The following is a 13618-nucleotide window of genomic DNA, read 5'->3' as shown; positions in this document are numbered from 1 at the left end:
ACCTTCAGGGTTTTCAAGGGCACAGCTCCGTGTGGCATCAGTGCACGCACATCATTGTGCAACCGTCGCCACATCCGCCCCCAGGGCTCTTCCCTCGCGGCAAAACTGAAACCTGTCTCCGCTCCCCCCCCCACCCCCGCTGCAGCCCCGCCCTCCTGTCCTGCTCTCTTTTTCCATGAATCGACTCCTCTGGGTCCTCACTCGGGCGCCCGGCCGATTTCCCTGAACACCGTGTCCTCCAGGGCCATTCGTGTTGTAGCCTGTGTCGGGATCCCTCCTTTTTCATGGCCACACCCTCGGCATATGGACGTTCCCGGGCCAGGGATTGAATCCCGGCCACAGCAGCAGCCGCGTCGGGTCCTTTAACCCACTGTGCTGGGCCAGGGATGGCACCTGTGCCTCTGCAGCGACCCGAGCCGCTGCAGTCAGATCCTTCAGCCGCTGCGCCGCAGCAGGAACTCCAGGCTCCCTTCTTTTTCAAGGCCAAGTAGTATTTCCTGGTCTGAGCAGGAGCGCTCAGTGAGCCAGCATTTGAGGAACTCAGGATTTATAGTCCCTGAAGAAAGAGTGTTGCACTCAGGCTGTTCGGTTAGTTACACAATTGCTGAGTGTCCCGCAGGCAGGACCCCCACCCCTCAGGGGTTCTCTCTCTACTGGGCAGAAGCCACCGCTTGCAACCCTCGGGGACGGACTTGATGTCAGAGAGCAAGCGGAGCGGAGGCGCAGCCCCTGGAGACTGACGCGGTCCCGGTGGCCTTGCTGGGCTGTCCTTCTGAGACACAGAAGGGGCACAGTCACTCTGCACCAGCCGGCCTCGCCTTGTGAGCCTAACTTCCAGCCTCTGTCCCTCGAAGCGGGTTTCCCCGTGCTTTGGCATCACCCCACGTGGTGCTCAGAGGCACCCTGTGGAGCTGGCGGGCTGGAGCAGCTGCTGAAGCTGGTCCATTTCTCTGCATTTCCTGAGGAGGCTCAGACCCATGTCCAGGAACCTCAGGGGCTCCCTGGTTCTCCCTGGCTCAGAGGGTTAAGGATCTGACGTTCCTGCTGTGGCAAAGGTTCGATCCCTGGCCCGGGAACTTCTGTCTGTCTCCGTGAGGATGCAGTTCGATCCCTGGCCTCACTCAGTGGGTTCAGGATCCGGCATTGCTGTGAGCTGCGGTGTAGATCACAGATGCAGCTTGGACCTCATGTTGCTGTGGCTGCGGTGTAGGCCGGCTGCTGCGGCTCTGATTCCACCCCTGGCCTGGGAACCTCCGTGTGCTGTGGGTGCCTTAAAGAGAGAAGAGGAAAAGAAAGTCAAGGGGAGTTCCCTGGTGGCTTTGCAGTTAAGGGTTTGGCATTGTCACTGCCATGGCTTGGGATCGATCCCTAGCCCAGCAATTTTTCTGTTCGCGGGCATGGAAAAAAATAATAAAAATAAATTTTTTTTTTAAGTGTCAAGGAGGTGACATAGTGCAGAGTACTGAAAGTCCCTCGGGGGTGACGGCATCAGCGGTCGGAGGGCGCAAAGGACCTCCGCCCCTTTACGTGGCTATGACACGGACTCTGTTCACTAACACGCACCACTGCTTCCACGGAACCCCAGCTTCTCGTTTGCCCAGAGTATAACATGCTTGGCAGCCAAGGATTCATAAGCACCTAAAAAAAAAAAGGTCTTATGAGTAAGCCTATCAAAGCCAAGCTAATTTTGCCCAGGTTTTACCATCTCGTGTCGGGGGGGAAAGACGCTCTCTGTGGACCTGCCGAGGGCCACCGGGTCCATTCTGGTTTTGATTGTCCTCGTCCCCTTCGTGAGCTGGGGCAGCCGGACATTTCACACGCGGGCCAAATGCCTCTTGTCCCCGTGCCCCTGGAAACACACCCTTTGCAGTGCTTGGATCTGCAGCCACGCTTCCTGGCCGCTGCAGCACCTGCTCACAGCCCCGTTTTATCGGGGGGGCTTTTTATTTCCATAACCACCGACTCCCTGGGAAAGAGGCTGCAGGTGAGCAGAGGGAGACGACAGGGACCCGCGTGTCCTACAAATGACTTAGCGCACTGGGCAAACCCAGAGTACACCTGTCAGGATCCTGCCCCCCGCCACCGGGCACACGTGTGTGCACGCACGCCTCTCACGCCTTGTTAAAGTGGCAAGGAGTGTGGTCGGGGAATCTTGAGCTGGTGCGTACAGATCTAAAGCAGAGAAGGCAGTTCCGCTGTGGCTCAGCAGTAACGAACCCGACTAGGATCCATGACGACGCAGGTTCGACCCCTGGCCTCGCTCAGTGGGTTAAGGATTTTTTGTTCCAGCCATTCTGGTGGGTGTGTTGAGTATCTCGTTGTCGTGATTGGCTCAAGTGGGGGACCTCTTTCGTGTGCTAACGTGTCATCTGTCCTCTTTCGTGCAGTGTTTCCACGACTTTGGCCATAGTTTTCTTCCCCAGCAGGTATGTGTGTGTAGGTCAGTCATTTATGTACAAACCTGGGTTCTGAGCGTCCGTTCTGTTTTATAGTTGGGTGTGTGCACTTAACATGCTGTAAATGGTTTTCCCTTTGCTCAGTATTCTGTGATGTTAAATCCAAGTAGAGGTGATTGATGATGCTGTGTTAGTTTCTGGGGTAGGGCAAAGTGATTTATATATTTACGTATATCATAGGTTATATATGTATTCGTTTTTTCCCCTTTACAGTTTATCATGAGGTACTTAATCTAGTTCCCGGTGCTCTACAGTAGGTCCTTGCTGGTCCCTGTTTTATATGTAGTAGTACATATCTGCTAATCCCAAATTCCCAATCTCCACCCCCCGTCCCATTTGGTGACCATAAATTTATTTTCTATGTCTATGAGTCTGTTTCTGTTGTGTAGACATACGTGGGATCACGCCCTCCGCATATAATGACAGGTTTACCCCTTCCCTTCCACTTCGGGTCCCTTTTATTTCCTTTTCTTGTCTGATTGCTGAGGCGAGGACTTCAGGGCTGTGTTGAATGGGCGTGGTGAGCAGGGTGTCCTTGTCTCGTCCCAGATTCTGTTTCTTTGCGCCTTGTGGCGACGGAGGCTCTCTGTCGGCCCGTGGTTTGCAGGTATCTCCTCCCGGCCTGGGTCTCGTCTGCCCCCTGCCTGACGGTCTCTTGCCGAAGCGGACCTTGGAGATTTGGGTAACGTGGCCCCGTCCACCAGAGTTTCCTTCTGGGAAAACGCTTTGCAAAGCCCTGGACTCGGCGGCCTTCTGCGATGCGTTCCTCCAGCTCTGCGGCAGACGCTCAGGTCCTCCATCCACCCTGGTTGATTTTTGCACGGTGCGAGGGTGGGCCGAGGACCCTCCTCTGCCTCTGGGCCTGCTCCTACCCCGGCACCACTTGCCGAAAGGACCGGGTGTCCTCCAGGTTGTCGCCGCATCGTTGTAAAAAGTCGCCTGGGCGTGTGTGCGGGCTCTTTGGGGAGGGTGGCTCAGGGGCCTGTGTGTCCCCGTGCAGCCTGGGCCACCGGGGCTGTGCAGTAATCTTAAAGTCAGCTGACCGATTCCTCCCCCTTCCCTCTTTTCCAAAGTGGTCTTAGCCCTTCTTTCTAGTTCCTCTGTCTTTCCGAATACGTTTTAGAATAATCTTGTCTGGGTTTGCAAAACATCCAGCTGGGGTTTGGAAAGGTATTGTGTTGAATCTGTGTCCAACTGGGGGGAGAAATGACGTCTTTACTGCCTCCCCGTCTGTGGACACGGTGTGACTCTCCATTTACCTCCATCCCGTTTCATTCAGCAGTAATTTGTAGTTTTTCTCACGCGAGTCCTGTCCATGTTTTGCTCGGTTTACAAGGAGGTGTGTTTTTTTCATTTCGTTTTGTTTTTTTATCTTTTTAAAAAGTACAGTGGGTTTACAATGTTGTGCCAATTTCCGCTGTACGCAGTGCCCCGGGCACACATATACACACATTCCCTTTCTCTTTTTTTTGCCTTTTTTGTTTTGTTTTGTTTTTAGGGCCACACCCTTGGCATACGGAGGGTCCCAGCTTAGGGGTCTAATTGGAGCTACAGAGGCCAGCCTACACCACAGGCACAGCCACATCAGATCCGAGCCGCATCTGTGACCTACAGCACAGCTCATGGCAACGCCGGATCCTTAACCCACGGAGCGAGGCCAGGGATCGAACCCACAACCTCGTGGTTCCTGGTCGGATTCGTTTCCGCTGCGCCACGATGGCAACTCCCAGACATTCCCTTTCTTATCTTCCATTGTGGTCCAGCCCAACAAGTAGGTATATTTTTTGAGTGATTGTAGGTGGTGTTGAGTTTTTTAATTGTAGTAATTGCTGATACATAGAAATACAATTTATCTTCTATCCTGTGACCTTGATAGGGTCACTTATTTGTTCTAGGAGGTTTTTGTGTTTTTGTCACTTCCCTGGGTTGGTCCCTGGAGACGACCCTGTCATCGGGAAACAGGAAGCTTTATTTCCTCCTTCCACTCTGTGTGCGTTTTCTGGCCCCACCGCACTGGCCCCCCGACGTCCTCGCCGTGTCTCCCACCGCAAGGAGGAGCTTTGACCTGTGCGCTTTCTGTAGCTGCTCAGTGTGATGCGGGGCATGTCCTCTGAGAGGTTTGGTTTTGGTTTTCGTTCTTGTCTTTTTAGGGCCGCTCCCGTGACATATGGAGGTTCCCAGGCCAGGGGTCCAATCGGAGCTGTAGCCACCAGCCTACACCACAGCCACAGCATCGCAGGATCCGAGCCGCATCTGCGACCCACACCACAGCTCACGGCCACGCGGGATCCTTAACCCACGGAGCGAGGCCGGGGATCGAACCCACGTCCTCATGGATACATTAGTCAGATTTGTTGCCGCTGAGCCATGGCGGGAACTCCTCTGAGAGTTTTTATCATGGATGGATGTTGAATATGGTCAAAGCTTTCTTATGCATTGAATGATATTTTCATTTCGTTTCATTGATTTTCAGCTATTGAACCAGCTTGTCTCTCTGGACTAAGTCCCACTTGGTCACGGTATATAATTCTTTTCATTTAGAGCTAAAATCTATTAACATTTTGTTGAGGATTTTTTGCATCTGTATCAGGAGAGACTTGGGTCTGTAGTTTCCTTCCTTTGCACCATCTTTGGTTTTGGGTATCAGGGTAATGCATAAAATGAATTGGAAAGTATTCCTTTCTCTTCTGTTTTCTAGAAAAGTTTGTATATATGTTTGTATATATGTGGGGTAATTCTTCTTTAATGTTTGGTAGATTTCTCTAGGGAACTCACGTGGGCTTAGAAGATTTGTTTTTTTGAGAATTTTAATTAATTAATTTATTTTTTAAATGTCATTGGTTTTGTTTTTATTTATTTATTTGGCCGTGCCAAATTCCTGGGCTAGGGATCGAGCCTGCGCCCACGGCAGTGACAAAACCAGATCCTTAACTTGCTGAGCCACCAGCGGATTCCTTTTTTGAGACTTTTCCAATGAAAGATTTGGTCGTCAGAAAGTGCGTAGAAGGCTCTTTGACGGACTCCTCCTCCACGTTGGGTGAATTGTGCTGGGTTCCCCTGCCCGCCTGCTTGGTTCCTTGCGTTAGGCTGTCAAGGTTATGAGGTAGCGTTGTTCCGTGGTTCCCTTCTTGTTCTTTTGCCACCTGAGGGTGTGTGGTGATCTCAGCTGTTACGTTTCTGAGACTGGCAATTAATGGGTCTTTTCTCTCTTTTCTGTCGCTCTTGCTAGAGGGGTGTCCGTTTGACCGGCTCCTTCTTCCATTGGTCTGCTCCTCTGCTGTTTTTCTCCTTTCAGTTTCATTGAATTTTGCTCTTATCCAAGCCGGAGGAATTTTGCTTCCTCCGGCTTGTGTCTCGGTGTCTTTGGTTCTTTTTCTAGGTTCTTGGGATGAGAGCTCAGCGTATGGACTCGACTCCTGGGCTTCTTTGTCGGGCAGGGACTCTGTGTTGTGCCCTCCTCACGGCTCTTACGTGGGGCCCACGCGTTCCAATGCGTCATATTTTCATGGCCTTTCAACTCAGTTTCCTTGAGGCTTCCTCTCTCGCACAAGGGTGACGTACAGGTATTGCTGCTTGCTTCCAGGTGTTTTGAGGTTTCCCTGTCTCTCTTCTTTTCTTGTCTTTTTAGGGCCACCCCCACAGCGTATGGAGGTTCCCAGGCTGGGGGTCGAATTGGAGCTGTTGCCACAGCCACAGCCACAGGGGATCCTGCACCACAGCTCATGGCAACGCCAGATCCTTGACCCACGGAGCGAGGCCCGGGATCGAACCCGCGTCCTCATGGATATGAGTCAGATTCCTTTCCGCTGAGCCCCGACGGGAGCTCTGACCCTGTTGGCTTCCTGTTACGGAGTCCGAATGGGATCCCACCATTGTTCCAGAAGACGCTCTGTATGATTTCATTTCTTTTCCATTTCTTGAGGTTTGTTTCTCGCCCCAGGACATTGCTTATCTTGGTGTAGGTTTCACGGGCGCTTGAAAAGGTGTGTGTTCTGTCGTGTTGGGGTGGAGGCTGCGGTCAGTGTCAGTCAGATCCTGCTGACGTTTAGTTCCCTGTAGCTTTGTTACCTGTCTGGTTCTATCAGTTGTCCAGAGGATTTTTGACGTCCTCGACTCTGATTGTGGTTTTGTCTCTTTCTGTAGTTGTGCGAGTTTGTACTTCATGTATTTTGCCGTTCCCTTGTCTGCTACGTGCGTGCGATTGCTCTGTGTTCTTGGCATAAAGCACCCCCTGATCTTTGTGAAATGTCCCTCTCTGTCTCTGATAATTTCCTTTGCGCTGAAATCTGCTGTATTTGATATGAACAGAGCCGCCCTTTTTTTTCACGATTTGCATGATCTATCTTTTTGCATGATAGATCATGTTTGCCTGATTTATCTTTGTCTATCTTTTTAAAAAACTTGCCTTTCTTTGAAGTGAGTTTCTTGTTGACAGCAGTTGAATTGAGCCTTTCAAAAACCTGCTGTGCCGATCTTGGTCTTTCAGTTGGTCTTTTTGGGCCGCTTACATTTAATGGAATGATTGGTGTGTCGGAGCTTAATCTGCCGCTTTGTTTTTTGTCTTTGTTCTTGGTTGTTTATGTCTCTGCTCTTTTTTTTCTCGCCTTCCTGTGGGTCACTTGAACATTTGAAAATTCTCATCTTGCTGTATCTTTGTTTTTAAGAAATAGTAGCTTTATTGAGATGCAGTTCCATGCCATGTAATCGACCAAACAGTGTACAGTTCAGGGGTGTTTAGTCTATTCATAGTTCTGTAACCATCCTAATCAATTTTAGAGCGTTTTCATCACTCCAAAAAGAAACCCTCTACCTTTCAGCCGTCCCTGTCTTTCCCTCCCTCCCTCCCTCCCTCCCTCGCCAATCTTTGCTGCTTCTAGTTCTAGGCAGTCGCCGGCTTACTTTAGGTCTCTATAAGTTGGCTGTTCTGGACATTTCATATAAATGGACTCATACAACCAGCGGCCTTTTGTGGCTAGCTTTTTTTGGTTTGCCTATCATGTTTTGAGGTTTACCCATGTTGGCGCATGAATCAGTACTGCATTCTTTTTCATGGCCGAACAATATTTCATTGTATGGCTAGACCACACTTTGTTTATCCATTGTTCCAGGGACAGACATCTGGGTTGTTCCCACACTTTGGCTCTTACGCGTGATGCTGCGGTGGGCATTCGGGCACACGTTTTGGGGTGGACGTGTGCATTCACTCCTCCTGGGGAGGTGCTTAGGGGCAGTATTGCTGGCTCACGTGGTAACTCTCTGTTTAACCTTTTGAAGAAGTGGCAGATTGTTTTCCAAAAGTGGCGGCAGCATTTCACAATCTGACCATGTTTTCATCAGCTTTTTGTGGTTGTTTTTTGGCTGAGCCCAAGACATGCACAAATTCCTGAGCCGGGGATCCAGCCTGTGCCACAGCAGTGACAGCACCAGCTCTTTGAGCCGCTGCGCCACAGGGCACTTCCTGTAGTCATTTTGTCAATCGTGAGGTGTGGGTGCTCTGATTTTGTTCTTGTTCACTGTTGTGTTGGCTGTTCTGGGTCCCTTGCACTCCCGTGGGCATTTGGGAATTGGCTTGTCCGTTTCTACAGAGATGTCACCTGGGGCTTGGCTTGGGGTCGCATGGACTCTGCAGACGGGGCGGGAGGTGGTCCTCGCTTTACAGTAGTTTCTCTCAGCCAAGTTTTGCAGTTTGTTTGTTTGTTTGACTGTTTTCTTTTTGGTCACGCCCGTGGCATGTGTGGACGTTCCCTGCCTGGGCATCCAACTCGCGCCACAGCAATGACGACGTCCGAGCCTTGGCTCAGGGAGCCTCCAGGGAACTCCCGTTCTGCAGTGTTCAAAGAGTAAGGTTTTACCCTTGTTCAGTTTGTTCAATTTATTCCTACGTATTCTATACTTTTTGGATGTCATCGTAAGTAGAATTTCTTGCTGAACTTCTTAACTGTGTGGAAGTGCGTTTGATTTTGATCTGTGGATTTTCTATCCTGCAGTCTTTCTATCCTGCAGTCGTGCCATTGTTCGGATGGCCTTTTGGTGGATTCCTTGGAATCTTCTTGGTACAAGATCATGTCATCCAGGAATAGAGTTAGTTTTTCTCTTCCCCGTGTCATTTTCTTGCCTAGTAGCCTTCCCCAGGACTTGGGACCTGCGGGGTGTGGGTCCTTGCCCACGGGCTGTGATGTTGGCTGGGGTGTTTTCACTCACGTCCTGTCTCCGACTGAGGGAGCCTCCCCATTCCTGGTTTGCCGAGTGCTTTTTATGTGCTGAGTGTTTTTCCGTGTTGTCTGTGCGTTTCGTGTTTTCAGGTGGCAGGTGGCGTGGCAGAATTATCGTCTGCCAGAGGTGCGTGTTTTTGCTTATTGTTTTTGTGTTGTTATTTTTATCTGTCAGAAGTTTGAAAGCAGCCGTCCAGTACCGTGGGAAGTGGACGTCTCTTGCAATCAACGTCGGTACCAGTTTGCCAGAATTCTTCAGTGAGTGGACTTTTTTATTTTCTATTTTTCATCATCCCGCGAAAGTAATGCCAGCCTCTCTGGTTGAAACAGTGTGTGGAGTTGATCAGATGAACCACTTTGCCCAAGAGGAAACACACCCAGGTCTTGAAAATAAAATATGCACTGGATTTAAAAATCAGGGGGGACTGCGTCGTGTTGTCCTTTTAACCCGTTATCAGAGCAGCCTGATTTGTCCTTTGATGGCGGGAATTTGGGATCTTACCTGGGAGTGGTTTTTGAGCGAGTAGCTTCTCTGAAAAGGGCCCCTCCCCCTAAATGGGGATTTTGAAAATACTAGGTTTATAAAATTGCTTATGAGGGTGCCCGTGAGGACACAGCTCTTTAAGAGCGTCTGTGATTCACGGATCCCCTTCAGAGGGGGAGACAGTCCCCCGTCAGGGTGAACACAGGGCTCCCGCATTCAGGGAACCTGCAGCCTCAGCCCTGGGTCAGGAGCAAGCACGAAAACAGCTCTGCTCCACGTCTCTGAGAGACGTTTTCCTTTGCAGGGGGCTGAGCTGTTTCCTTGCGGGAGGAATAGACAGACAGATGACTGGTGGGGACAGACAAGACGCCCCCATCGCCCCTTCTGAGGGTCCCTGTGCTCGGCCCGGAATGTCGGGCCCCCGTGGCTGAGACCAGCCGAGGGGGCCTAGGAACCCCTGGTCCTCACTGCGGAAAAGGGGTGTGGCCCAAACCACAGTGAGGATGCAGACAGGTGGGCTTTGGCCAGCAACCCACTCGACCTGCTTCTGCGGGCGAGTCCACGGGCACCTGTCAGGTGCGGTGGTTCAACGGTTGTAAACCGACGCGAGAGAGTGCGTGTTGCGGCTGTGTGGACCTCGCCACCAGGGAGCTGGCAGGGTGGGCGCCCGGGGAGGGGTCTCCTGGACCTGCCAGGCCTGACCCCACACCGGCTCAGGTCCTGCAGTGTGAACCCTGCAGCCTGTGGGGGTGTCTTTTCTATGGAGAGAAATCTGTGCATCTTTGGGGGGGGCCGTGTCCCCACCGTGTGTCAGCTCAAGATGAATGGTGCCATCTCAGGGCAGAGGATGTGGGGACATCGCCCCCCTCCCCCGCCCCCGCCACACACACGCCCGTCTGCCCTGCGAAGGGCCTTGCGGGGCGTGCGTGCCGTCGGTAGCCCCCGGCGATCAGCATTCCCGGGCCATGAAGTTGGGTGTTGGCACTTAGGGGCGTTTTTTTCCGTATCAGTAGGTGCCTTTTATGGCCTCGCCCTGGGCCGCGGCCCGTGCCTGCCCCCCGGGTGAGCCCCCGGCTTTCCTCCCTCACGCGTGGCGCCCGAGTTGCAGGGGCGCTTTGGGAAGATCTGGTTTTGTGGTTGAGATCCTCACACTGGAGCACGAGGACAATTATGTGTAGCTTTTATTTGGCCCCCAGGATTCTTACTGCATTATCCGTATTTCCTTTAATTTGTGGGATTTCTAGTAAATGGGCTTAAAAATAGGTCTGGGCGCGATGCCAGGCAGATGCGGGCAGCAGGCATCTCTGCGTCTCTTTCTAAAGGCAGAGCGGGGTAACCCCCGTGTCACTCGGGCCTGTGCCTCCTGCAGGTCCACAGGCAGCCGCCCCTGCTCCCCGGGATGGGCAGGGGTGTGCCAGCCAGAGCCCCGACTCCAGGCTGCCTGTAGGGGGCCGGGCCCAGGGCAGGGTGAGGGGTGTGCCCAGCGCTAGTGCCCGGGCTGACCGGCAGACGGGGTCTGCTTGAGGGGAGGGAGGGAGGCAGGCAGCGCGTGGAGGGGTGGTCACCCGCTGGGCTCATGCACCTCCTGGGCACGCTGGGGGCCGCTTTGCCCTTAGGCACCCCCATGTCCCAGCTGCAGTGCAGCCCTCAGGGACCCTGAGACCCCTGTGTCAGTGCCACCTGGGGGGTCCCGGATGCCCTCTCGTGCCCGCCTGTGGGGGTTGGTGCTCTATGGGGCTCTGGGTGGCCCAGAACCTTCTCTTCTGTAGCCCCTCCACTGCGTCTCCCTGCAGACAGGGGGCTGGACCCAGAAGGCAGAGCCCACCCAGACCTGTGCTGCCAGGCAAGCTGGAGCCCACCGTCACGTCCAGCCCTGTGCCCAGCTCAGTGGTGTGCCCGCCGAATCCCACTCCCCAGGGTGGGGCGTTGCTCCCAGGGGCTGGGCCCCATCCACTGAGTCAGGTGCTTCCGGGAGCCGGACCACAGCATCCAGAAGGTTGACCCTGAGGGTCGGGTAGGGGGCGGTGCCAGACCTGGGCCCGCGTGGGGTGGCTGGCCTGGTGTCCCCAGGGGAGAGGGGAGAAGGTGCAGGGACCCCTTTGGGAGAAGGTGGGACAGGCGGGCCGGCCCTAGGGGCATGGGTGGCAGGGTCCCTGAGGTGCTGTGGTGTCTCTCTCTTGGGCCGCCCTGGGTGAGGATGGCTGGGGCGTGGCCCGGGGCCCCACTGTCACGCGCATGGAGGTGAGGGCTGGTGTGTTGTGGCCCCATCTCAGCGTAATCCCCCTGCCCCACCGCCCGCCCCAGCGGCTGATTTAGTATTTCTGTGTCGGTCTGATTTACATGAGATTTTTAAGCATAATTAGAAATGCAGGGATCTTTGTGTTTTACCTCGACTATTTATGGCATGATATGCAGATGAGCAGAGCTATGAATATTAAAGACGGTCGTGTGTGCAGAGGCGCTGTCTTTAATGAGTTGGGTGACCGGTGGGCACGGGCCCTCGTCCCCTCCGTCCTCTGCCAGGGACCTGGCCGCTTCGAGGACACCTGCAGGCCCACGAGGAGACCGCAGGGTGGTGCGGGGACCCGAGGAGGGATGGCCTGGGCAGCCCCTGCTCTCAGCGCCCGCCCCGGGGGCCTGGCCTGCCCCCCAGCCTGGGGTGCCAGGGGGAGACCCTGCCTCAGCTCCGAAGGGAGGAGAAGGGTGCCGCCTGCCAGCTGGGAGCTGGCTTTTTAAGTTACTAAACTATGCCCGAGGGGGACCCTCTTCCAGCTTACATTATTTAAATTATAAATACGGGCGGGAGAGTGTCGGCTCTGCTCAACACACAGCTTAATTCCTTGCAAGCCTTCTGGAAGAGGTTCCCGGCTGGCCGTGGACTCATCGGGGTGCATGGTGGGCCGCAGGCTTGGGGGCCGCTCCGCTCCGCCTGGGCCAACTGTTGGTGTTTGCTGAGGTTCGTGCCCTGTGTGTTGGCTCCCCACCCGTTACCCGCACTGAAGTTGCAGTTTTCGAGTGGAGGGTCGGGGGCTGGTGTGTGGGTGGCCGTTGGCATGTCAGAAGGAGCCACAGGCTGCATGGTCCCCGTGGACATGGGGCAGGGGGCCACCCAGACCCCTAGACAGTACCCTCGCCAGAGCCCAGTGTGGGGGCCATGTGCCATGTGACAGACACAGGGCCCGCTGTCCCTCTGCTAGGCGACGCCCCACCCCATGGTCCTGTGGCCGGTGGGGCTGATGGGGCTTGGCTGTTGGTGCCCCGCCTGGTGCCCTGGACCCTTGCGGGGGGGGGGGGGGTTGCTGGGTGCCGTCTGGAGGGCCCGGTGGGGAACCTGTGTCTGTGCTCCCGCCTCTCTGAGGACCAGCCCGCATCTGTGGCTCTCTCCTTGGGGCGGCAGGGGAAGGTCCCATAAGCACATTTTTGAATTGGCACATTCTGGCAGGCTGCCCTTCTCTGTTTGAAAAAAAAAAGGATTCCAGGCAAACATTTGTTAGTGCAGTTAAAACCGGCTTGTACGCGTGATGCGTCCAGGCTGTGGTCTGGGCGGAGCTGCTCAGGTGCCTGGCTCAGTGTGGGAGGCCTCTGGCCTCCGCCTGTCAGGCTCTGCGAGCTGGCGGGGGGGCAAGGGGGGTGGTCTTGCTGGGTGGGCCGCAGCCAAGGACCTGTGTGACCCTGAGGCCTGGGCCCACGCCAGCCAGCGTGGAGGCTGAGGTGGCGCTCTCACCTCTGCGGCCCTGGGGCAGGTGCCGGCCTCCGTGGGCCTCTGTCCGGCCCGGCCAGTCCTCGTCTGCTTGATGACCTGACTCGCCGGGATGGGGGCGGGTGTGGAACGCGGGAAGCTGGGGAGGATGGTGACCGGGTCCCCGACCCGCCCGTGGCCTGGGCCTCCCCTTGTCTGCCCTCGTCTGGAGGCGGCGGGGCTGGGAGGTGAGCACGCAGGTGGGGACCCTGGGGAGGGGCTGCTGGCAGCCGAGACCCTCCCCTGGAGCCCTGCTTCTCCCTGCCTGGGCATTCCCTGGTGGCGGCCAGCCTCCCTTTCTCATGTGTTAAAGTTTGGTGCAAACCTCAGGCTCCACCTGGTTTCTGGGGGCGGGGAGGGGGTGCAGGTGCTTCCTCTTTACCCTGCAGAGAAGCAGAGCTGCACAGCCAAGGCAGAGCCTCTCTTGGGCACCGGGGGGTGCGAGCGAGTGTGCGCGCCTCCCCTGGGCAGTTAGTTGCTCTGCTGCCCGCCATCCTGAGCCTCCCCCACCCCCTCATGCCCTCCTGACCGCCTGGCACTCAGCAGCCCGGCTGGTATGCCTCGTGTCTGAGGTGCCCTTTGCGGTGGCACTGGCTCTGAGTAACCCGCCCACCTCCTGGCCGGACACTGTCCTGGGGGATGAGGCTGCTGGGGCCTCGCGGCAGCTCCAGAGCACCTGCTTTATAGCAGGTGTCCCCGTTGCCAGGCTGGCTTCTCCTGAGGTCCT

General features: G+C 55.1%; 1 protein-coding gene across 2 annotated transcripts in view; it reads left to right on the top strand.

Annotated features, from left to right (window-relative positions):
• NACC2 (NACC family member 2) overlaps positions 1-13618 on the top strand; it is a 70390-nt gene that overhangs the window by 15147 nt on the left and 41625 nt on the right. The window contains exon 2 of one of the 2 annotated variants that reach the window (XM_047768910.1): positions 8844-8926. The exons of the other annotated variant lie outside the window; for it this stretch is intronic. The gene's annotated coding sequence lies outside the window, so the exon portion shown is untranslated. The remainder of the gene's footprint in view (positions 1-8843; positions 8927-13618) is intronic. 2 annotated transcript variants of the gene reach the window in all.

The sequence above is a fragment of the Phacochoerus africanus genome, chromosome 2, assembly GCF_016906955.1.
Source record: "Phacochoerus africanus isolate WHEZ1 chromosome 2, ROS_Pafr_v1, whole genome shotgun sequence".
NCBI lineage: Eukaryota > Metazoa > Chordata > Mammalia > Artiodactyla > Suidae > Phacochoerus > Phacochoerus africanus.
The sequence above is the reverse complement of the archived record's forward strand: the minus strand, read 5'-3'. Positions and strand labels throughout refer to the sequence as shown.